We start from the raw sequence: 23684 nt of genomic DNA, 5'->3' as shown, positions 1-23684 counted from the left end.
AATCACGTTAACTAACTTTAGACACAACAAATCTTGCATCTCGGCAGGGGGTTAGACTAGACGGCCCTTGTGGTCCCTTCTAGCCCTATGGTTCTATGATTCTAACCTGGGGTGAAACACTGGCCCGGCTGAAGTCAAAGGCAGAACTCCCACTGACTTCAGTAGGGCCAGGATTTCACCCACACGACTGGCACTCAGTGTGGATGGGTGCCGGGGCATTTAACATCATGTCAGTGGGTGGTGATCTGGTTAACTCTATGGTTCTAGTAGGCTTTACCCATGAGCAGCTGACACAGTGTTAAACATCACGGTGCCTGTCTACACTGACAACGAAGTCATGTTTAACCTCTTAGGTAATGTGACTTTTGAAGGTCATGGCCTCATTATCTAGTGAAGACAAGCAGGAGATTGGATCCAAATTTGGGTCTGAACTTGACATTTCACCCCTTATCTAATGCTGAACTGAACCCCTGGATCTAAACGTCCCTCAAAATTCTGGAGAAGGGCCCATCCAGATGACTGGGGATGGATCACTCACTTATTACCCTGTTCTGTTCATTCCCCCTGTAGCAGCTGGCATTGGCCACTTTCAGAAGACAGGATACTGGGCTAGAGGGGCCATAGGTCTGCTCCAATATGGCCGTTCTAATGTACTTCTTGTCCTACCTTCAGTGGACATGTCGAACAATTGATCACCATCCTCTCTAAAACAGCCCAGAACAGATGTGAAGACTGTTATCGGGTCCCCCCTCAATCCTCTTGTCTCAAGACTAACCAGGTCCAGTGTTTTTAACCTTTCCTCATAAGTAAGGTTTGCTAAACCTTGGATCAGTTTTGTGCTCTCCTCTGGACTCTCTCCAATTTGCCCACATCTTTCCTAAAGTGTGGCACCCAGAACTGGACACAGTGCTCCAGCTGAGGCCTCCCCAGTGCTGAATAGGGCGGGACACTTACCACCCTCATCTAACATACGACACGCCTGTTAATACACCCAAGATGGAGCCTTTTTCACACCTGCATTACATGGTTGCCGCATGTTCAGTTTATGATCCACTGTCACCCCCAGATTCTTACAACACACATAAGTTATGGCAGAACAAAGCCAAGAACCGAGCGGGCCATTGAGTTGCCTGTTTCTGAGGAGGTGGGAGGAGGGCTAGTGGAGGAGGTGGAGTTTGAAGGCAAGTGCAAAGGGAAAAGGTAGACTTCCCCCAGGCATGAGCGAAGGCGTGAAAGTGTGTGTGAGAGGAAGGGATGAAGAGGTGCAGACCGAGCAAGGGCAGGAGCGGGAGGAAATGAGATGGGTGACATAGAGCGGGGGTTGGGGTGGGGTGATGGTCTTCAAGGTGAGGCCGAAGAGCTGGAGACGAAGAGAGTCCAGGGTTGTAGCAGTGGTGAGAAAGGCACCAACAGGGTGGGTGGCCAGGCTGAAAAGCCAGAGAGAAGGTTAAACTGATGAAGGCAGAGACAACCAATGGTCCCTTCTGATGATCCCGATGGTCCCCTCTGACCTTAAAGCCTATGAGTCCTTGAATTTAGCCAAGGGGTAAGACAAGGGTGGGGAAAAACTCCATCAGCCCAGCATGTTCTCTCTCCATCTCCCCTTCTCCTGCCTGCATCCTGGCTCCCTTGAAATGCCCATCAATTCCTCTGAGGGTGAGCTCTCTGGAGTGGGGACGGGCATCTTTGTTACTTGCCCACCCAGCCTCCAATGCATGGGAGCTCTGCCCTGGGCTGGGGTTCCTAGACACTGCCTCGGTGAGAATGTGGGGCAGTCGGGGGCACCTGTGCAGTGCCCCCGGGGATATAATGTTCACGCAAAGCCCCTGAATCCATCCAGATTTCAATTAATCTGTTTTCTCCACGGTACAAACCACGTGCCAAATTCTGGTAAAAGGCCTTATTCCTTATGACTGCCACCCGTATCTGTATCCAGTGGAGCCTGCGGGCTCGGCAGAGCCTTTGTGGGAAATGTGCTTGACTCAGAGATTTGGCAGGGATCAAAGAAACCTGGTAACAGTCTGCTCCTTCCTGACTGAGTATCCTGGCCATTGGTCTCTGCAGAAGCCCATGATACACCTCCTCCCCGTTTATAATGCTGTATGGACACCATGCACACAGAGAGGGAGCTGCGATTTAACAGGGGGTTTCTTGCGCCCATATCATACCTTGTCAGTCTTTCAGCTTTCTCATTACGTCACAGCTAGCAAGGGCAGGTTGGAGGGGGCGACTTAGGGGTCTGAGCTGCAGGTTTGAACTCTTGGAGCCACAAGGTGGCTTGCCCCATTTGCTGGACAGCCTGGGGCTAGGCCAGCCTGAGCCCGCCACCCTGAGGGGAATCAGGCACTTGGCCATTAAGAGAAGCAGGTGGCTGCACTAACGAGGGAGAGCCAGGCTAAGCGGTGATAAAGCCCAGGAGGGAGGCTCTTATCCAGGTAGAAGCTCAGCACAAGAATGAAAGCTGGGGGGGACTCCAAGCCAAGCGAGGACAAGGTCTCCAGGCACAGTGCCCTGGGAGAGACCCTGACCAAGAAAGGAGGAGAAGGAAGAGGAAGCTGAGAGTCTCGGTAGAAAGGGACCTGGGTGAACTACAGAACAGGTGGAGGAATCATAGAATCCTAGAAGATCAGGGTTGGAAGGGACCTCCGGAGATCATCTAGTCCCACCCCCTGCTCAAAGCAGGACCGATCCCCAACTAAATCATCCCAGCCATGGCTTTGACAAGCCAGGCCTTAAAAACCTCTAAGGATGGAGATTCCAGCACCTCCCTAGGGAACCCATTCCAGTGCTTCATCACCCTCATAGTGAAATAGTGTTTCCTAATATCCAACCTAGACCTTCCCCACTGCAACTTGAGACCATTGCTCCTTGTTCTGTCATCTGCCACCACTGAGAACAGCCGAGCTCCATCCTCTTTGGAACCCCCCTTCAGGAAGTTGAAGGCTGCTGTCAAATCCCCCCTCACTCTTCTTTTCTGCAGATGAAATACGCCCAGTTCCCTCAGCCTCTCCTTGTAAGTCATGTGCCCCAGCTCCCTCATCATTTTCATTGCCCTCCACTGGACTTTCTCCAATTTGTCCACATCCTTTCTGTAGGGGGGGCCCAAAACTGGACGCAATACTCCAGAAGTGGCCTCACCAGTGCCGAATAGAGGGGAACGATCATGTCCCTCGATCTGCTGGCAATGCTTCTACTAATGCAGCCCAATATGCCATTGGCCTTCTTGGCTACAAGGGCACACTGCTGACTCATATCCAGCTCGTCCACTGTCACCCCTAGGTCCTTTTCTGCAGAACTGCTGCCGAGCCATTCGGTCCCTAGTCTGTAGCGGTGCATGGGATTCTTCCGTCCTAAGTGCAGGACTCTGCACTTGTCCTTGTCGAACCTCATCAGATTTCTTTTGGTCCCATCCTCCAATTTGTCTCGGTCACTCTGGACCTTATCCCTACCCTCCAGCATATCTACCTCTCCCCTCAGCTTAGTGTCATCTGCAAAGGATGGAGGAGTGGAGTTAGCTGTTCAGTATAGGGACCCAGAGTAGAGGGTGAGCCAGAAGCGGTGGACGTGAGATGGTGACCCCACTGAGGGGGGGCTGAGTCACCAGAAGTCACAGCCCCAGAGCACCCATCCACCAGGCGGCCCTACGGAAAGGACAGAGCTGCCATGCCATGCCTGGCCACGAGGGGGTGGCTAGCGGTGAGTGGATTTGTTTACAGTGAGCTGGCGGCTGTCTCCCACCCCAGAGTTGGCTGCATTTCCAGAGTTGGCTGCATATGTAGCTCCTGAGTGGTGCTGAGATGGAAGGTTCGACGGGGTGAGTTATCGGCGGTGCTGAGCTCCCAAACTCCCATTGAACCTGACTCCAAGCGGTTTGAAAATCAGGCTGTAGGTGCCTTGAAAGTGTCATTAACAGAACAGCCCAACGGTGGTAGGTTATGGCTCACCTGCCTCAGGGCATAAGATCGCAACCAGCTCGGATCAGGAAGAACTTCTCCCGCATCTGACAGGGCTGCCCTCATTACTGGTATCTCCCACGCAGCCCTGTCCCTACCAAAGACCACATACCAGACTAGATGGGACCATGATCGGATCTGGTGTGACAGCTCAGGTGGGCCAATCATCTGCTCCGATATGCCAGAAGACTGGACGGGCTGGGCCAATGATCTGAGGCAGTGTGGCAAGGGGTGGGATACCAGATAGCCTGATCTGGTTTGTCTGGTCTGAGGCCTCAGGTGACGTCTCCGGGGTGTCACCCCCGTGGCTTCAGCGGAGCTGTGCAGAGATCCGCCAGCGGAGGATCCAGCTCTTGGTGCCTAAATGAGCCTTGCAGCGAGACCCTGATTTCTCTCTTCAAAACGTTGTATTTATTTATTGCGAAGCTCCGGGAACTGCAGATGGAGCTTTGCTAACCAGATCAAAAGGCCGTTCCCTTTTGCTTCCATAAATACCTCTGTGCGGAAACCTTTCGTAACACCCACCAGCAATGCCTCGCCTCGAATCCCAACGGCTACCCCTATGGCAGCAGCCCAGGAGGGGAAGGGTGGAAGCACACCAAACGCACGACAGGCAGTGCCGTGTCAGGGCACTAACCCTGTCCATCTGGCTAGGTCCTGCCGTGGTGGGAACCACGACTCACCACATGCGGGGAGGGAATTGTGTACCCATTACAGCACCTCTAGGCTGGGGCTAAAATAACCCCCTCCTGCTTCTGCAGCTCCTGGGCTCTGACCCTACTGTCGTTGAAATCAGCAGGAGATTTGTCATGGCTGGGCTCTCAGTCGCTCTCGGGGCCTGATCTGGAGAGGTGCTGAGCACCCACAGGTCCTGTTGCCCTGAATGAGGTGCTTGGGCAGCTCAACCCGGCTCTGGATCAGGATTATAAATGATCCGGGATGGTGTGGGGGGGTGCAGCTGACTCTCCGGTTCTGGGTAACGTCTACAAAGCTGTATCGTTGCAAAATGTGGCATCCGGCGACGTATTTCCCCCCGGATCTGGGCAGACAGGGATGCGGGTGTGCGGAACCAAAGCAAGGGCTTGCTTGTAGCTGGGCTTGATTTTATACCCCAAGCTCCAGCGTTCAGGTGGGAGGTTCTAGACTTGGGCTTGGCTCTAGCGCGATGGGCGAGCGTTGCTCGCGAGGGCACACGAATGGACAAGCTGCTTCTCCTGAGCTTTGTGAACCTTGAAGACTCCTGCCTGAAAGCCCTTCGTGCCAGGGCTTTAGGACAACCACGGCAGCAGTGTGGAACCCAAGCCAACCTCAGAGTGGTTGGCCCTCGACTGAAATCGACAGCCTGGCATCTGGCTTCTGCCCCAGCCCTGCATGGCTCCCCACACAGTTTCCCTAGAGCCAAAAGGAGCTAGAAAGTTACTCTGAAAAAAGGTCTGCTCTAAATCCAGATCCCACCATTGTCTATTGGGTCCTGGATTCTTAGGCAGGGAAGGACCAGCCGCTCATCCAGTCTGATCACCTGCATGGCACAGGCCATTAAATTTCACCAAATTGCACGCCTGCGTTGAGCCCAACAGATGGCGCTTGGCTAAAGCGGCTTCTGGAAAAGACCGGGCAGCACGTGAACCCCCCCACTTCGGGGACCCCCGCCCCTTCCCCCCCGCAGCCCTGCCCATACCCTGCCCCTTCTGTCTCCCCTCGCCCGCTGGAGCCCCGAGCCCTCCCGCCCCATCCCATGGCCAGAGGAGCCCTGGCTGAACCGCCCCGAGCACCCACCCTCCTGTCCCAGCTGCCCCGAGCTCCAGGCTGCTGGCACAAGCTGGCACAAGCCTCGGGGGAGTGAGGGTGGGGCCACGGCCTGTGTTAGGGGAGGCTTAGCCTGCCCTGGCCTATTGTATCCGCCGCCCATGCAGAAAGCTATCCCATCTGGATCTGCAGACATCAAGAGATGAGAATCCACCACTTCCCTTGGTACCTTGCTCCCATGGCTAATCGCCTGCACTGGGAACGATTTGTGGCTTCTTTCTGATTCGAATGTCTTGCTTTAATGTCCAGCTTTGGTCCTTTGTTCTGCCTGTCTCTGCTAGGCTAAATAGTTTAATAACCAGCAGTGTCTTCTCATGCAGGCCCTGCTACACTGATCAAGTCACCTCTCAATCGCCTTTGATTGAATCCTATTCCTTGCACTTCTTGGCGGAGTGTGAGGGCCACCTTGGGGTGCATCCAGCCAGAGGGTGGGTGGCCACAACCCTGCCCCATCCTTCTACGGGAAGGTGGCAGGAGCCTTGTGCGCGGGTGGGGAACAGATGTTGCATCTGCCGTCCTCAGCACTCTGCGGGCAGACCTTTGGCCCGCTGCTGCTGGGTGGGGCCCTCCTCACTGCATACCCCCATCTCGTGGCAGTGGCTTCTAAGGCCACTCAGGTGGCCTGAGTAAGACACAAGGATGCCCCCCATCCCTAGAAATCTCAGCTCTCCGCCACGTGGCCCAGCGTGCTCTGGGAGAGCTCTGCAGGCGGTCCCTCCGGCACCACTCTCAGGAGGCCTGATTCAGCTCAGGATCCCCACGGTGCAGCCCGGAGGTCCCCAAAAGACACCTGTGGCTCAGGGAGATGCTGCAAAGGCAGCTGCTGGGAAGCACACAGCACTCCCCCTCTCCCCATCCCCCTTCCCAGCTGCCATGTCCTGATGCATCACCCTGCGAGCTGAGGCGGGGAAGCTGTGGGGAGGGAGGGGATGCGAATGCCAGTGCTCGCCTCCCCCTCCCACAGGCAGCTTGTCCTCATGAGTCCCCAGTCTGCAGGGAGCTCTATCAGTTTGCTTCACTGCAGAGAAGCAGGGAACGCATAAGTCACCGACAGAGACGGCTGGTTAAAGACCAGCCAAGCTTTGCATGTCGGCCCGTCAGGTCTCTGCAGCCCCCCACGCCTGCCTGGCATCCTGCTCCCCGATGGTCGCAGCCCGCTTTGCAAGGGGAATCTCGGGGCAGGGAGCTGCTGAAAATGCAGCCTGGTTGCCTGCCCTCAGCCCAGCCCGACCCTGCAGGCGAAGATGCTGCACAGAATTGGCTGGGGGAGGATGATTTTCCCTGTGAGTCTTTTTGCTTTTGTCCAAATTTGGGCCAAAGCCCCCCAGCTTGACAATTCTTGAGCTTGGCTTTTCGACACGACCTCACAATTATTCAAGGAAAATATTTGGAGTTTTATTGGCCAAAATGGCCACTCTGTCGAAAAGCACTAGTCCCTCAGCCAACCCTTTCCGTGGGGAATTTCCCAGTCGGCTCTAGTCTCAGCCCAGTTAGGATCAAAGTTTCCTGGGTTTTCTTCCAGTCCCTTCACTAACTTCCCCTCAAGGGACCCGAGTCGCTTGACACTTCACCCGTGGGATCTTTGCCCAAGGTTGGCTGCTCCTTGGTGGCCGACCAAGCGAGGCGGTGGGCACATACAGCAGCAACGAGGCAGGGCCCAGGACAAAACAGTATCTTAAATCAGACTTAGGCCTCAGGACTGTAATAGGAGGCCAAATAAATTCTTCAGGGCCCTGCAGATGTTGACAGCACTTCCATCCCTGGCCCCCTCCCATGCTTTCCCGTGAGCATAAGGCTGGTAACCTGCCATCTATACAACAGCATCGGAGTTCACACAGCGATCAACACTCATTCAACGGACCCCCAGTTGTTAAGGGAACACCTCAGTGACATTTAACATAAGATCGGCTAGACTAGGTCAGTCCAAAGGTCCATCTAGCCCAGTATCCGGTCTTCCGACTATGGCCAATGCCAGGTGCCCCAGAGGGAATGAACAGAACAGGGAATCATCAAGTGATCCATTCCCTGTCGCCCATCTCCAGCTTCTGGCAAACAGAGGCTAGGGACACCATCCCTGCCCATCCTGGCTAATAGCCATTGATGGACCTGTCCTACATGAACTTATCTAGTTATTTTTTGAACCCTGTTATAGTCTTGGCCTTCACGACATCCTCAGGCAAGGAGTTCCACAGGTTGACTGTGCGTTGTGTGCAAAACTGTGTGTTGTGTGAAAAAAAGCCCCGAGAAAATTGAACGGCAAGGATCCCAGCTGGGATATGATCCAACTGGAGAGGAGGGAATTATTTAAGCTCAGTACCAATGTGGACACAAGAACAAATGGATATAAACTGGCCACTAGGAAATTTAGACTAGAGATTAGATGAAGGTTTTTAACCATCAGAGGAGTGAAGTTTTGGAATAGCCTTCCAAGGGAAGCAGTGGGGGCAAAAGCTCTATCTAGCTTTAAGATTAAACTTGATAAGTTTATGGAGGAGATGGTATGATGGGATAACATGGTTTTGGTAATTAAATATTCATGGTAAATAGGCCCAATGGCCTGTGATGGGCTATTAGGTGGGGTGAGATCCGAGTTACCCAGGAAAGAATTTTCTGTAGTATCTGGCTGATGAATCTTGCCCATATGCTCAGGGTTTAGCTGATCGCCATATTTGTGGTCGGGAAGGAATTTTCCTCCAGGGCAGACTGGAAGACGCGTGGGGGTTTTTCACCTTCCTCTGCAGCATGGGGCACGGGTCACTTGCTGGAGGATTCTCTGCACCTTGAAGTCTTTAAACTACGATTTGAGGACTTCAGTAGCACAGATATAGGTGTGAGGGTTTTTTTCGTAGGAGTGGTGGGTGAAATTCTGTGGCCTGCGTTGTGCAGGAGGTCAGACTAGATGATCATAATGGTCCCTTCTGACCTAAATATCTATCCAACTGCCCCCACCACCAAACCTCCAACAAACCATTGCTACAGCAGATGGCAATCACAGCCTCGCTTCTTTCCTAACTTCCCCAGCAAACTCGGCTACACGAGTGGTCCCTTATGGGTCCATCAAGATTTATTCTTCACTTCTTTGTGGCCTGAAATAAAACAGCTTGGAACGTATCCACAAAGCTAATCTCTCCAGCCCTGGGTACCCTGTCCTGGCACCGCTTGTCGCCCTGTGCCCTCCTCTTCTCTTTGCAGTTCTGCACCCACCAGTTGACTTGTGTCTCGAGGGAGACTGGAAGCTCTCAGAGAGGGAGGGGCTGCTTTTTATGCCTAAATCTGCAGGCCAGCAGGGACCAGTACGCCCATCTAGTCTGACCTGCAGAATGAGCTGCCTGCACCTGGCCCAGGAGTTCTGGCTGAGCCAGAGTGTAGCTTTTAGAATTAGACCCCCAGTCTTGATTTATAGACTTCGTCCCGCACCCTTCCAAAAAAATGTCCACCGTGGGGAGGGGGATGATTTGGAGAGCGAGCCCGGCCCATGCTCATTCTCCAGGGATGGCTCCTGTCTTGCGGGGCTGGGCCTGGCTCCCCGCTCTGGGGGCTGTGCTCTGGCGCATGGGGCCCCAGCACGGCTCACTCCAATCTGGCCTGGCCACCCCCCGTCATGACAGAGGGGCAGCTGGGCCAAACCTGAGTGGTGCTGTGACCAAGTCACAATGCCACTTGGAAAAGGGGGGCCAGGGTCCAACTGCCCCTTTTGCCCCCAACCCCCGTCCCTCCCGGAGTGGCCCTGAAGATGATTTGATTGAGGTGTCTGTTCAGCACCCAGCACAAGGGGGCCTGACCCAGACTTCTGGGTGCTAGCATCCTACAAACGGGGCCTGGTTTGTTGGAGCTGATGCAAAGACTCCCAAGGACTCCAGTGCCACAGAACTGGCCAGTTCTACACCCCGAGCGCCAGGGAAGTACTGCTCTGTGGCTTGGTTTGCCTCTCTCTCTAATGGGATAAACCAACATCTTAGCACTGGGCACCCGCTAACCAGGGGAAAATTCAGAGCCAGAGGGTGGATCTCTATGGACATTTGCAGGACTTGCTTCCCTTTCCCGTTGGCATTTCAGTCCAGGACCACAAGTGTCCAACAGATGCTGCTTCTATAACATTTTGCATGATAGGACTCCCGCCACCATGAGCCATTCCTCACTTGTGCACTGCCAGGGATGTGCCCGGGTGCCTCTTTGTGATTCCAGAGATGGTAGGAAGCCACCAAAGGTGGTCTGAGCACGACTGGACGTGGCTGCAGCATCAGATGAAGTAGAGATGTTTTCTGACATGCGCTGGCTGGTGCGCTGGGTGGAGAGGAGGGAGCTAGGGGTAGGTCAGGCTGGAAAGGAAGAAGTGGCCGGAGCTGAGGCACAAGGTGGTCAAGGCCTAGAGGAGGCGCCGGAGAGCGAGGGGCCGGGTTTAGTGACCGAATCTGTGGGGAGGCGAGAGGATTTGAAGGGGAGGAGGCTGGAGCTGTGGACAGAGAAATGTGAGGGACAGGAGGCTTTTGGGAGGAGGAATTCAGTCTTTGTCCTGTTGAGTTGGAGGGACACTCAAGAGGAGAAACAAGCCTGTCTCCTGTGACGAGGAAGGATGGTCTCAGAGCTAAGACACTGCACTCATGAAAGCTGGGCCCGTTTCCCAGCTCGGCTATTGGCTCCCCATGAGACGCTGGGCAGGTCACGTGGGGTAGGCCTATGCTGGAGGTGTACTTCCTGCACTGGCATTCCTCGAGCTAGCGTGCTAAAACCAGACGTGGAGCCATGGTGGTGCGAGTGGCTGGGAGGACTCACCACCCGAGTGTGCACCTGGCACTTCCGATCGGTCCGGAGCACTTGGGGTGGCTAGCCGCTTGGGGCTTCGGGCTAGTTTTAGCACATTAGCTTGATCAGAACTAGCATGGGTATGTCTCCTCAAGTTTGAACTTACCCCCTGGCTCAAAAAGGTGATGGCTTAGTGGTGAGCCTCGCTGCCTTCCGACCAGCTGACCTGGGTTTGATTTCTAGCTTACACAGTGGCTGGCTTTTGGGGAGGATCTAAGGGTGTGATTTTTGCTTTGGGTGTGGGGGGTTCTGGGTTCAAATCCTAAACCTGCCTTGGCTTTTTCAGGAAGGATGTTGACAAATTGCAGAGGGTCCAGAGAAGAGCTGTGAGAACGATTAAAGGATTAGAAAACCTGTCATATGGCGATAGACTCAAGGAGCTTGATCTATTTAGCTTAACAAAGGGAAGTTTAAGGGGTGACTTGATCAGTCTCTAAATACCTACGTGGGGAACAAATATTTGATAATCGGCTCTTCAATCTAGCACAGGTCTAACACGATCCTATAAATTGAAGCTAGACAAATTCAGACAGGAAATAAGGGATAGGTTTGTAACAGGGAGGGTAATTAATCATTGGAACAATTTATCATAGGGTTAGCAGGGACCGTGAGTCTAACCCCTGCCAAGACACAGGATTTGTTGTGTCTAAACCATCCAAGGCAGATGGCTCCAGCCTCCTTTCGAAAACCTCCATGGAAGGAGCTTCCACGACCTCCCCAGGCGTCTGCTCCATGTCCTGCTGTTCTTACAGTGAGGAAGTTTTTCTTGAGATTTAATTTAAATCTGCTCAGCTGGAGCTTGACCCCCCTACCTCTCGCCCTGCCCTCTGTGGCAAGAGAGAATAGCTTTTCTCCATCTTTTTTACGGCAGCTTTCCAGCTGTCATGTCCCTCCTTAATCTCCTCTTTCCCAAACTACACATACCTAGTTCCTTCAGCCTTTGCTCACATGGCTTTCATTCCAATCCTCTGATCATCTTTGTCACTCGCCTCTGGAGCCTTTCCAGTTCCTCTCCATCCTTTCTCTACATCGGTGACCAAAACTGGACACAGTCCTCCAGCTGAGGCCGGCCCAGTGCCGAGCAGAGAGGTGCCATCACTGCCCGTGACTTGCATCACTGGCTACCTTTAATTCAAGACCAGCTCTTTTTCTAAAAGATCTGCTCTAGAAGGATTGTGGGGCAGGTCTCTGGGCTGTGCTATACAGGTCAGACTACATGATCACAGTGGCTCCTTCTGGCCTTGGACTCTAAGAAAGTGTACATGTACCCTTAATGTCTCTGGGCCTAAACTGTACAATGGGATCATTAGATTGTAAATGCTTTGGGGCAGGGACTATCGCCTATTGTATGTATGGACAGCACCTAGCACCAATGGGACTGTGATCTCCCTTGGGCCCTCTAGGAGCTACAAGGAAAAATACATAATACACTGTGCAACTAACAGGTAGCATTGTCCAGTGGCTAAGACACCAGATTTGCTTCCCTGCAACCTGGGTTCTATTCCCACCTCTGCTACTAACCAGCAATCTGACTTCGGGCCAGCCCCAGTCCCCAGCCTGCCCAATACTGAATTCATCTTTCTTCTCCAACCCCCGACACCTCGGCCAGTTCCCCCGCTGCCTGGCCGGGGGAACCATCCCGCCCCAGAGCGCTTGGAGCTGTGCAGGGCTCTGGCAATTCCTGTGTGAGCTGTTAGTGGAGAATGCAGTCTGGCGCGCTTCCTGCCACGTTATTTATAGTGCTGCGTTGCTCAATTGTTAAATACCTCGACAAATATGTTGGAATCAAAGATGAAGTCACGTTCACCTACGTGTGAAAACCATTTCGACGTGACATCATTATTTGCAAACAAGGGCCCTGAGATAATTAGCAACCTCTCTTTTTGAAACTGCAATCTGCACAGGTAACTCCTCCACCCCAGTCTATCCGGCTTCCATGTTCCCTAACCCGTTGTTTCATCTTCTTTAACCCCGAAAGAGCTGAACTCTCTCTCTCTCTCGGGCACTATAAAAGAAATGGTAGGAAACCTAAGAAAACCCCGGCTGTCCAATTTTGACAATACTCTCCACCTCTTGCAGGTCTTTGAAAAGGTTAAAGAGTCAGACCCAAACAAGCTGAAATCCCCATTTTGCATATGGGGAAACCGAGGCAGGGAGTGATTAAGGCACCTTAATCACCTAAGGTGCCTAAAATCAGTGGGTTAGGCACCTAAATATCATGGTGACTCTGAGCATAAGTGACTTGTCTAAGGTTGTACAGGGCGTTGGTGGCAGGGCGAGGAATAGGACCCACAGGTCTCTTGCTTTAGCCATAAAACCAACCTTCCCTTGAGACATTCAGCAAAGGGGCCAGCACTGCATGGATTGCTACCTTCAGTAAGAATTGTGGGGTACAGGACACCTGAAGTTCTCTGACTTATCGAGGTCACAGGTAGATTCCTCAAGTCCAAGGCCAGAAGGGACCAGTAGATCTGGTCTGACCTCCTGTATAACACAATCCATGCCTGCCTGTTGTACACCCTTTTGCTCCACTGGATTCAATCGGGTGGTGGCCCCATGCAAATCTAGCCCCGGCGAGTAGCACCCAGCAGCTGTTACTGCCCTGGGCACTGTTTGGTGGTGTGTGTGTGTTGGGAGGCGGAGGGGGCTCTGTCCATTTCCTAATGGGCTGCTGCCCATGTCACCTAACCCCTGGTGACCCGCAAACCAGGACCAGCACTAACGGGCCGGCCTCAGACGACAGGCCGAGGGTGGGATGGTCCCTGGAGACCAATCTTGCCCCAGAGGGATGGGACAGAGTCACAGAAAGCAGCCTGCCAGCGAGAGCCCTGAGGCTGTGGAATAGTCTCCTCAACTGGGGAAATGCAGGGACATGTCTCCCCAGACTGCCCAGAGCCCTGGAGAAGAGGGACACACGCTGCACTAGCCCTGGGGAGCTGGTATAGATGGGACCTGACCTGTCCCGTCTCCAGATGCTAGGAGGTGAGCCCTACTCTGCTGGGCCTTTGTGCTGAAGGCCAGGGGTGGGAGGAGACGCAGGGTGGGGAAGGGGCAGGAGGTGCCAGCTTGCTTTAGGGGCACACCCCTCCCATCCATGCCGGCCCCCAGGCAGAAATCCAAGGGTGGTGTTCTCCCCTCCGCCCCATCTGGGGGGCTGCACTCCAGGGCCACCCAGAGGATTCAGGGGACCTGGGGTCTTTGGCGGCGGGGGTCTTTCCACTCCAGGTCTTCGGGGCACTTCACTGAAGACATGGAGCGGAAGGACCCCCTGCTGCCGAATTGCCACCAAAAACTCTCGTGGGGGCCCCTGTGGGGCCCGGGGCAAATTGCCCCACTTGCCCCCCCTCTGGGCGGCCCTGCTGCACTCCCAGGAGCAGCTCAGCCCCCGGCCCGGTCCTCTGCCTTGGGGTCACTTTCTCTCCTCCCTTAATCCCTCTCGCTCTAATGAGACGAGAGACGGGCTGCCAGGTGAGAGCTGCTTGGCACTGAGCTGGCAGGCAGTGGCTGGGGGGATTGCTGTGCTGCCGGCTCTGGGGGTGGGAGGAGCCATTTCGGGGGAGAAAGAGAGGGCAGATCCCCCACAGGGTCCCATCCAGTCTGTGCCGGAGGGGGACAGATTGTTCCCCAGGCGGCACTGAATTTCCAGCCCTCCTGCTGGGAGTCTAAGGGGGGCCTGGCAAGTCCCGCGCCATGGGAATGACCCCCTCAGGCAAGGAGGTGGCCTAGTGCCATGGACCTAGGGGTACCGCCTCCCCTCGGCCACTCCAATCATCTCCACTTGCCCAGGGCAAGTTTTCTGGCTTGTGCCCGCCCCAGTCTTGGGCCCCAGTGCTTGCTGTGCCCGCCCCATTCACCCCCTCGCTCTGGCTGCTGTTGCACCAGCCCTGTCCCTGCCCTCCCAGCTGACGGCCCCACAAGTGCCTCTGAGAACCGCGCAGCCTTTGAAAACTCCCTGGCGAGAGCCCTCCGGCAGCTGCTCCCTGCCCCTAATCCCTGGCTACGAACCATCGGCCGTCGAGGCGGTATCACAGAGCCCAGCACCCGGGGGCGGCCGAGCTCCCGACCCCAGGGAGAGGCAGGCGACTGAGGCAGGCCACGAGGGGCTTCCTGCTCCTCTTTCTGTGGAGGTGACTGCCCAGCCCTTGCATGGGGCTCCCACAAACACATCTCCTGCTTGGCTGGCTACATCCGCCCAGGGGCCACTCTTGGGGGGGGAGCTTCTTGCTGCCCCAGCCCTTCCTACCCCCTAAGGCCCAGCCTGCCTTGGGTTGAATGAGGTGCACTAGAGTCTTTACCGAATGCCGGGAACTGACTCTGACTCGGGATCAGATCCTCCTCCCCAGTGGCTCTGTGAGTAGCTAGCATGGGGGACCAGCCTGGAGGAGGTCCCGTTTCCCATCTGGCCAGTCTATTGTAGGTACTTGGATGGCCTCCTTTGCTGCAGTATCTGAACACCTCCCAATCTGTAGTGTGTTTATCCTCCTAGCAGCCCTGTGGGGCAGGGCAGGGCGATTATCCCCCTTGTACAGATGGGAAACTGAGGCACAGAGAGGCCAAGTGACTTGCCCAGGGTCACCCAGAACGTCTGTTGCAGAGCAGCAAATTGAACCCAGATCTCTCAAGTCCTAGGGTAGCATCCTAACCCATAGGCTTTCCTTCCTCAATGGAAGCACCCAGGGGACAATGCTCGTTTCTCTACTTTGAATAATCATTGCTCTGTAAATCCAGCAGCCTCAATGGATGTGTCTACACTGCATTGTAAATGTGGGTCTGTGGGAGCCAGTCCGAGTCCACTTTTGAGCATCCACACTGCATTGTAAACCTGGGCTTACAATTGCTGGCCCCGGGTCTTATAGCCATGCTCACGCATCCACATTGCACTGTGTAGACCTTTTGGCTTGAGTCTGCGGCTGGAGCTGTGTCCACACTTCAAACTGACAGGCTTTGGACCTGAGTCACAGCGGGACTTAGGCTCCGACCCACCTCCCTAGCAGGGTCTTCGGACCTGGGTCCTGAGCACTTCCTGACCCCAGTCAGAGCAATGTGTGTGTTGACATAAAGAGGGCTGGGGGGGTCAAACCTGAGCCGGAGCGCAGGGTTAGTGTGCAGTCTAGACATATCTAATGTGGCCGAGATTTAGGTGGTCTCAGAATTAGGGTAAAATAAGAACGGCCCTAGAACGTCACTCAGAAGAGGTTTTGTTGAAATCTTCCAGATTCCCATTCCTCCAGCTCTGCTGGGCCACCCAGGGGCCCTCCTGAGATTTCCTGATGGGATAGGAGGCCAGTTTTGGTAGTTCAGGAGTTTCGAGCACTTCTCTGAACTCAGCCTCAGACTCGAGCTTTGGACGTTCTCTCTGGCTCGGAGTAAAACACGATCCCTGAAACCTAGCACTTAAGGAATGCTTCTCATCACTAGACTTCAAAGTACTTTACAAAAGAGTTTGGGATCATTATCCCCAGTTTACAGTGGGGGGAAACCGAGGCACAGAGCAATGAGGTGATTTGCCAAGGTCTCGCCCAGTAGGCCAGAGCTGGGAATAGAGCCCAGATCTGCCAAATGGCTGTCTGGTGCTCTAACCACTAATCCACACTGCTATCCATATAGGCTGATCCAAAGCCCTGAGGCACTAGAGGAGGGTCATGCGAGCCTCCTGTTACTAGGTCCCCAAGGAGACAAATCTCAGCTTCCAGTTAAAATTACGTTTTCAGACTTTTTCTTGGCAAAGGTAGCCCTGAATCTATGGACAGATGCCACCCCTGAATCTCTAACCCAGCTGCAACCAGCCCTATGCAGAGGAACCTGGGCATTGCCAGAGGGCATCAGACCAGAGCATCATCCACTCTCCGTCCTGGTTCTGCTGAGGACACTGGAAGTGCCCCGTCCTGTCACTTGGAGGTAGGCCCCAGCCTGAGGGGCCCCTCCCTCCTGAATTTTGATCCTTGCTCATGCCATCCTGGGTGTTCTCACAGTGCCAATGAACACCTGATCCTCTCCTGAATCCAGGCCCAGTTCAGTGCCTTGCCCACCGAGCCGGCCTTCTGCCCATCCAGCCTGATCTGAAGCCAGTGGAAAGCCCTAGAGGCACCAAAAATCACTAATCGCGTCTGCAAGTCTGAGCCAAAGTGCTGTGGATCTGGCTCATTAGTATTCATGGGCATTTGTCTCTCTAGGGCTGTAGGTTTGCAAGTGTCAAGGCCAGAGCTGGGGAAGGACAGACAATGGCTGGGAGAAAGGAAGGGTCATTACTCCCCTTTTACAGATGGGAAAACTGAGGTACAAAGACTCAACGGTCATTAGGGGCCTCACCTCCATTGAACTCAATGGGAGTTAGGAGGCTAAGTACCTTTGAGGAGCTGCGATCTAAGTCACAGGCTTGTTACATGGGGCAAAGCCAACTCCAGAGTCCTAGCCTGGTGGCTTAATGCTAACCCCATGCAGGGAGGCCAGAGAGGATCCGGGTGCAGCAATCAGGCCAGGAGCCGGCGGCTTAGAGTTTGCACAGATTTCTCTGGGTCCCCCGCAGCCGGGCGGAGAGGGGGAACCAGGCCCCTGGGTCTGAAGTATTCTGCAGCCACTCTGGCCAGTCGCCTCCTGGTCTCACCCTGCCTGCTCTCCTCAGTACCTTGACAGCAAAAACGCGTCAGGAATGGGACACAGCTGTTACTGGAGCGCACCGAGCCCCCAGCTGGGACCACGGCGGGGCCTTTAATCTGCAGCCAAGGGCCTGCTTTCCTTCCCGAATTCTTAAGCCTCTTAAGACTCGGCTCATGCACCCGGGCGCCGTAGCATCGTAAATCCTGAGCCAGAGGCCAACAGAGACGCTTGGAAGAAGAAGCAGCTCCCCCCTCCCTCAAGCAAGTTATTTCTTACAGACGAGGAGTCTCAATTAATCCCCTCCCCCCAGCCAACTCCCGCCCCCGATGCCCACATGCCCGGCTTATTTATGGGAAAGAGGCACGTGCGGAGCAGGAAACTACTACTGCTGAGTTCAGCCGGGCTTATTAAAGGGCCAGTACCGCTCTGTGCTGGGACCAGAGCTAGAGCCAGCCCGACTTGCTGCTCCTTCCACTTGCAGGTCCTAGGCACATGGAAAAGTCCCACTAGGGCATCAGTCTGACAGTCAGCCAATTCTGGGTTGTTGCCTGCAGTCTGTTCTCCCCCAGGACCGTCCGTTGGGTCATCTCCCATTTTGTTTAGGGACCTCTTCTGCCACCTAAGAGGACTCTACAGATAAGACACCTGGGGAGTAAGGAACATTATCCCCACTGGGCAGATGGGTAAACTGAGACACAGAGCAGCTAAGGCCAAAAAGTGTCTTGAAAGAAAAGCAACGAAACCCTTTTGGAAAGTTAACTCCTGGAACAGATTCCCGTGGCACAAAGCAGCTTCGCGGTCACCTGGAGGCTTTAAATCACGGTAGGGCGGCTCTTTGGTAAAGAGACACTCTAGCTCAACTGGCCGTGCTGCCCTGGGTGCAGGAATCACTTGGGTGAAGTCCCTGCCCTGTGCTCTAAGGGAGGTCAGACTGGCTGGGCATAGCGCTCCCTCTGGGGCTTAACCCCAAGGAATGCATTTAGTCACCTACATAAGATTCTTCAAGCACCTAAATACTAAATTTAGGCACCTCCGTTTGAAACACTTGGACTGAAGGGCTCGGCCAAGCTCACACATCAAGTCGCTGCCATATGTAAGAGCAGACAGAACCCTGGAGTCCGGGACTTTGTCGCCTGCTCTGTTCCTCCGAGATATACTCAGCACGTGACGTAAAGTGGGGCTCTTTGTTCGAGAGCAGTTAGGTTCGGCTAGTACGGACCACGCTATACCAATGCCTGGCTGTGATAAGAACTGAACTGGCTTAGGTTTCCCCAGAGTGCTGTTCACTCCTGCTAAACTCCATCCCACAATACCCTGCGATTCCACAACTCAGCAGCTGGCACAAGCCGATAGAAAACTTATCAAAACCAAGTTCCAGTCGTTCTGTGTCTTAGTGCAAGCTCAAGAGGGGCCTGCCCGGACCAGTCCCTGGAACGCTCGCACCCCAGACGAGGCACAGAACAATAAGGTCAGGAACTGGGATGAACTGATGGGTCGGATGTGAATGATGTGCAAAGAGTTTTGTAGCTTGTGAAATCATCCTATAACTCCTCCTAGCTGACGTGTGACACTGGGAGCACACCTGCAGTGTATGCTGCACCTAACAACGCTGCGTGGGCCGGCTTCCCGCAGACAGTATCATACAGAATTGGTTTTCTGTACCATGGTGTTACTGGCTCTTTGGTCTCTTGAGTGTACGTCATAACGAACCAAAGAGCGGTCAAACAACTGACTGTACAATGCATCAGCAGCACTGATGTTATCTGATTGACGGCCTGGAGAGATGGGGTCGGGGTGGAACACCAGGCTAAAGCCCGCAGGCTAGGTGCAGAGGTACCGAACTGGACTGACCCCCTGTTACTGGGCGAATGATCAATGTAACAGTGCACTGCTCAATGGCCCATTGTGCATCCCCAAGGCACAGTCTGCCTGCCTGGCCCCAGCTGGCCAGGAGAACGTCATGGCTGCGCTGTCCTCTCCTGTGCATGGGGCTCCTCTGGGCAGCGAGATGGGAGCTGACAGCTTTCCTTAATGCCAGGCCAGATCCAGCGCTGCTGTGGGAACAGCTACCAGCTGCTGTGATTGCACGAGCAGAGCATTGGTGGGACAGGTCAGCTCCTGGAGGGGAAAATCCAGGGGCCTGCAGGAAGTGGCAGTTCCCTCAAGTCGTCCTTAGCCTGGTGCCACCTTTCTACTGGATCCTGCCCGCTTGTGCATTGCCTGGCACTTTTTGCAGAACGGGGGCATCAGTGTGGGTCAGATTCCAGCTACGTTCTACCTTTGGACCCTCGTGCCATGTTAATCAGCTTGGGAGCTTGAGAGAACCACGGGGTTGGTCTGTGTTGGTGCTATAAGAGACTGTTGCTCGCGCCAGGAGCAGGCCCGGCGTGACGTCCGGTGTCATCTCAGAATAGTCCTGCGGGAGTTAGTGGGCCTGGCACAGTGTGATTGCGTCCAAGGCCCAGAGGTTATTGTGGGCTGGAGGAGGGGGAGAGCCGGCCGCTCTCAAAAAGTCGACATGGCTTTGGGGATGTGATGGAGAGGCTGGCCGCATCCCGCGGGGCCCCTCCATGCTTCTGGGAAGATATTGGGAATGTGACAAAGCCGCCTCCCCTGCCAAGCCAAACAGACGGCTTTGCTTCATCCGCGGCCTGGTAAAATAAAAGACGCACACTTTATAGCTGAATCCCCTGATAGATTCACAGCTCCCTGGGCCGGGCCGCATTCCTCAGGTCAGACTCTTTGGCCGGCATTTTTCCTTGTTACGACAGGGCTCTCCAGTTCTGTGTGCAGAGCCTGGAATGCGCTCGCTGCCCAGAGACCCCGACCCCCACGTGTTTCTCCACGCTCTGCCTACTTCGCCCGGTTACACTTCAGCCCTGCTGAGCTAACTTCCCAGCATGCCCTGCGTTACCCCCGGCCTGTTCTCTAGCTCAGTGCTACTCAAAGTGGTGGTCCGTGGACCGGTGCTGGTCCGCGAGCCACCAGCAGCCGGTCTGCACGCACATTAGAAAAAAAAAATGCCAGTCCCCCACATCAGATAGCTTGAGAAGCACTGCGTCTAGCTGCTGTTCGCGCCCCTATGCTCCATCATCCTTCCTCTCCATCTCCCTCCCCAGGCCTCAGCTGCTCCAGGTGTGGTATGAAGGCCAGAGGCCCCCCGGGCTCACAAGTGGGGCCAGCTTTGCAGGGCAGCTCTGCACGCCGGATGCACGCTGGGGGGGCAGATCCTTTGAAAATCTGCTGGAGCGATCTTTGGCAAACCCAGCTCCGGATGCGGAGCCTGCGAACAGCAGGCCCTGAAACCTGGCCCTCAATGCTCAGTCTCAACTTCCGGCGCTGCTAGGACCCAGAGTGTAGAAAATTGTGTTTGCTGCTGGTGCATCTGGATTCTCTCTGCTGGAGATGCACAGAGAGGGGGGAGTGCTGGGCTGGAGGGAGGAGGGCACAAGAGCCGGAACAGGCAGGCAGGAGAAAAGGGGAGAAGGAATCACAGAAAGCAGCAGGAGCTGCAGGGAGAGAGAGGAGGAGGAGCCTCTTATGTACCTCGCTAGCACCTGCAGGAGCCTGGACTGTTAACTCCAGCTTCTCAGGGAGCTTCCTGTGTCCTGCTGCTTCCCTGGACCCACTTGAGGAGAACAGGCCGTCAGCTGAAGTAGTAGGAGCCAGTTAGGCCCTTAAGACGCTGACATCTTCCCTCGCTCAGGCCCTGCTACCAGCCTGCCTATTTGTCCCCTTCAACTGAGTGTTGAGAGCCACTATCGCGGGCACAGAACAGCAGCCAGGAGTGAAAGAAGAAAACGCCCCTTGGGGGCAGCATTCAGAAAAAGAAAGCAAGCAAAGGAAGCTTTTCTGTCTAAGCAGGAAGGAGCTCTCCTGAGACACATAGACACGAATGTCCACGGTGAGCCTTCAAAGTTTTGAAGAGAGCCTTTCGAAGGTTTGGCCCAAGCGAGGGGGCATTTGAGCTCCCCGCCTCAGGGGCCAAAATGTTGTGGGCCGGCCCTGGATGGAGAAGACAGACTCTCAGTGGCAGTGGGTCAGCTGGGGGGTGGGCTGGGTGCTCCAGAGGAGGTAGAGGCCATGCCCAGGCTGAGACCAGGCTGTCTCTCTTCCAGAAGCCCCAGGGGCAGGGTGAGTAGAAATCCCTGCGCTCCAGCCAGACTCCTACCACGGCACATTTCGCGAGAGGGGGCCAATGCGAGATGCTGATTCGGGCTAGTGACGGTCCGTGCAGTGAGCTCGGCAGCCAGCGGGGAATTAGGAGCCGGTTTAGCCTTGTAGCCAAAAGGCTTCATGTCCTTTGGCGATGGCATTATGTCCCAGTTACCTTCGGCCTGAAATTGACAGAGCTGCAGCGCTAACGGGTGCTAATCCAACCCGCATCAGCAGCATGGGCGGGGGTGTCCTTCTGCCAAGGGCAGCCGCTGCTGGCTCTGGGGACGCTGCAGCATGGCAGCCCTGCCACCAAAGACGGACCCCAGCGTGCCGGGGCTGATCCGTCCCAGCCCCGCTCTCACACGGGCTGCTCCTTTCAGCATGGCAGGCCTCTTCGTGAAACGTGACATGCACGACACACAACAAACCCGCGGCACTAAGAGGGAGCGCCAGATCCGGGGAGGAGTGACTTCAGGGAGTGGGATGAGATATTGGGAATGAGGAGCTAAGGGAAAGCAGAGAAACACGGCCCCTGCAAGGAAGTCAGTCACTGCCTACCCTTCCTGTCTGCATCGTTTCCCTCCCCTTTTGTCTGTCTGTCTTTTCTGTTTAGATTATGAGCTCGTTGGGCCAGGGGCTGTCTCTCGCCACATCTATGAACAGTGCCTCGCGCAATGGGGTCCTGACCTCCATGGGGGTCTCTATCCAGGTAGCTGTAGGAGCTGTACCTGGGACAAAGCCCAGTGCGGTGAGGGCCGCTGCAGGAATTCTCGCTCTGAATAGGAGTTGCGGGGGCGTTGGTTCCTTATGGCAAGCTGGTGCATTGCATGCTCGGCTCTGCAGTGTCTGCAGGTGCCTGTGTGAAGGTGAGACCAGCCGCGTGGGCTGTATCTGGCCTGCAGGCTGCATTTTGACCCTCCCAGCGGCTATTTCAGTGAGCTGCCCATTTAGCGGCATTGATTTTCAGTGCAAAAATTAAAACCAACCAACCAGCCCAGCAGAATCATTAACGTCTCAGCCAGCAAAGTAGAATTAAATGCCACTTTGGGTTATAAATTCTGCCTCTGCTGAATAATACATAACCAGATTCTGTTCAGTTGTATCTTTAGCACATGGTACGTTTCCTCGGCTGACTATTAATAGCATATGGGCTATTTTTTCCCCTCTAAGTTGTCAGGTTTTGGTGTCACTTGACACTAAATAGAGAGGAAAAACAGCTCGTCAGAATGCGTGATACTAAAAACGAATGGCTGGGGGTTGGGGAGTCTTTTGAGAAACGGCAGCGTGACCCAAGTCAAACTCTGCTCTGCTTTAGTAAAGAATATAATAGCAACCCTAGGAATCGCCAGCCCGGGGGCCATCTAGCCAAGCCCCCTGCCTCTGATGGCTGCTGCAGAGGAAAGCGAAAGAAACCCTGCAGTGACAGCATAGCCTGCACCAAGGGAATCTTTCCTTCTAACCCCTACCAGGAAGAGGTTGGTCAATACCCCGGAGTGGCGGCAAAATGGTCCAGTGGCTACAGCACTCGCCTTGGACTCAGGAGATGTAGGCTCAATTTCCTGCTTTGCTACAGAAGTTCTCCGTGACCTTGGGCAAGTTACTTAGACTTGATGTGCTTCAGTTCCCCATCTGTCCAATAGGGTTTCACAAGCTACTTCAGTGCTGGGGCCAGATAAAGACCATAGCTAAAAGCATGCAGGTCTATTCCTCTAACAGAACTCTGGATGTTCTCTCTATCAATGTCCTGTCCTTTTTGGAATCCTGCTAAGCTCTTAGTCCCAACACTCTCTTGTGGCAATGAGTTCCACAGGTTCCTTCTGCACTGAGTAAAAAAGCATTTCCTTTTACCACTTGCAGTGTTCCATTGGCCAACCCCTGGCTTTGTGATGATGAGAGTGCAAACAGGAGCGGCCCCTGGGCCTTCTCTCCACCGTTCATTGTTGTGTGTTACGTCCCTTGTTATTCGCCTCTTGTCTGAACCGAACCGGCCTGGGCTTTTCAGTCTCTCCATGGGATGGATGGCGCTTCAGGTCTTGACTCCATCTTGTTGCCCATCTCTAAACCACGCCTATTTCTGCAATCTCCTGTTTGAAGCAAGGTGAGCAAGCAGAACGAACACAGGTTCGTTTGAAGCCAGGTGAGCATGTCCAGCCACTTCATATAATGGTCCTTTTGGTTCAGTCACTCTGCTGTCCCATCTCACCCCTTATGCTATCACCATCTGGGGCCAACTCAGCTCCAACATCCTAGTGCACTGGGCTAACAAAGTCCCCTTGTGCTGGCCCAGCGAGGCACCCTGAGGGGAGGCAAGGACGGCCTCTGGATCTGCAGCCAGCTGTGAAGCGCAGGCCTGTTGCAGCTGGGCCC

The 23684-nt window shown here is 54.5% G+C and overlaps 1 protein-coding gene across 1 annotated transcript in view; it reads right to left on the bottom strand.

Moving 5' to 3' along the window:
- The window catches only part of KCNK3 (potassium two pore domain channel subfamily K member 3), a 91113-nt gene that overhangs the window by 10032 nt on the left and 57397 nt on the right, over window positions 1-23684 (bottom strand). The window lies entirely within an intron of this gene.

This window comes from Caretta caretta, chromosome 3 (assembly GCF_965140235.1).
Source record: "Caretta caretta isolate rCarCar2 chromosome 3, rCarCar1.hap1, whole genome shotgun sequence".
In the NCBI taxonomy this organism is placed as follows: domain Eukaryota; kingdom Metazoa; phylum Chordata; order Testudines; family Cheloniidae; genus Caretta; species Caretta caretta.
The sequence above is the reverse complement of the archived record's forward strand: the minus strand, read 5'-3'. Positions and strand labels throughout refer to the sequence as shown.